Source organism: Sinocyclocheilus anshuiensis, unplaced genomic scaffold (genome assembly GCF_001515605.1).
Source record: "Sinocyclocheilus anshuiensis isolate Anshui unplaced genomic scaffold, SAMN03320099.WGS_v1.1 scaffold3423, whole genome shotgun sequence".
In the NCBI taxonomy this organism is placed as follows: Eukaryota; Metazoa; Chordata; class Actinopteri; order Cypriniformes; family Cyprinidae; genus Sinocyclocheilus; species Sinocyclocheilus anshuiensis.
This window is the reverse complement of record NW_015548183.1, coordinates 118530-120302: the sequence shown is the minus strand read 5'-3', so window position 1 is coordinate 120302 and position 1773 is coordinate 118530.

The following is a 1773-nucleotide window of genomic DNA, read 5'->3' as shown; positions in this document are numbered from 1 at the left end:
TATTCTGCCCACAGGAGAAAGCGACTCCAGTCGCTCTGATTCTGATGGCAATAGGCACGCAGAAAGCGGGTCAGCTCTTGGTTTAATCTCTCGACCTGGCCATTAGACTGTGGGTGGTATCCAGAGGTGAGACTGACGTTAAGTGTTGGCTGTTGGCAGAACGCGGACCAGACTCGGGAAGTGAACTGAGGACCACGGTCCGAGACAATGGGAGTCCGTACCTGTTCGAAGAGTACCTCTGCTGTTTCAAAGACTGTGGGGAGTTTACTTAGGGGTATGAGGCGACATGCCTTCGAGAAACGATCAATGACCGTTAGGATGGTGGTATAGTTCCTTGAGCTGGGGAGATCAGTGACAAAGTCTATAGCTATGTGTGACCATGGCCGTTGGGGAACAGGAAGTGGCTGAAGAAGACCTGCTGGGCGCTGATGGGAAGATTTGGAGATGTCACAAATGGTACACTGACGAACAAAATTAATGGTATCCACCTGGAGAGTGGACCACCAGAACCGGTTGTAGATGAGTTGAACGGTGGCTGTAATTCCGGGGTGATCTGCGCTGGGGGAGTTATGGACCCATTGCATCACACGATGACGAAGGCTAGTGGGAACATAGGTACGATCGGGGGGACATTCTGGCGGAGGGGGTTCACTGATCTGGGCCTCTGCAATCTCTGTCATAATGTCCCATTGAACAGGAGCGAGAATGAGGTTAGAGGGGATTATGGGTTCCTTGGAAGGAGGGATCTGAGCTGCTTCGAACTGCCTGGAGAGAGGATCTGCCTTAGAATTCTTTGAGCTAGGACGATAGGTTACCTTGAAATTGAAACGTGTGAAATATAGGGACCATCTTGCCTGCCGTGGATTGAGTCGTTTGGCCGATCTGAGGTACTTGAGGTTGCGGTGATCAGTCAGAACATCAAAGGGAAGTTTGGCCCCCTCCAACCAGTGACGCCATTCCTCCAAAGCTGCCTTCATGGCTAGAAGTTCCCGATCTCCCACATCATAGTTCTGTTCCGCTGAGTTGAGTTTCCGAGAGTAGAAGGCACAGAGAAAGAGTTTGGGAGGATTACCCTGACGCTGAGAGAGTATGGCTCCGATGCCTGTGTTGAATGCGTCCACCTCCATAAAGAACTGTACTTCAGGGTCAGGATGGTGAAGAATGGGCGTGGAGGTGTAGCGTTCCTTTAGCCGTTGAAATGTCCTGGTGGCCGATGGTGACCAAAGTAGCCGTCACTTCTCTCCCTTTAGCATAGAGGTGAGAGGTGCTGCAATGGTGCTGTAGTCACGAATGAAACGTCTATAGAAATTTGCAATATGTCAATGAAATTACGCGCAGCCCCCGAATCTATAAATGCTACGGTCTCCGTGCACTTATCATTAAATGTTAGAGCAATGGGAACTTCTAAACAGTTAATGGAATCAGGAGTGGCACTCACCGTAGCGTAATTTCGAGCGGCAGGTCGGGTAGGACAGGAGGCTCTCATATGGCCGGATAGGCCGCAGTAGAGACAGAGACGGTTCCGCATTCTTCTCTCTCGTTCCTCATCGGTGAGGCGAGTGAAACCAATCTGCATGGGTTCCGATTCAACGGAAGCTGTGGCCGCTGGAGAATACACAGGAAATTGGCGAGGGGCACGTCGTGCCCACATTGGATTATCAATGCGGATGGAGAGCTCAATGAACTGTTCGAAGGTCCTCCCCTCATCACGGCAGGCGAGCTCTGACTGTAACTCGACCGTGAGTCCCTTGCGATACAGCAGTTTAAGTGGTT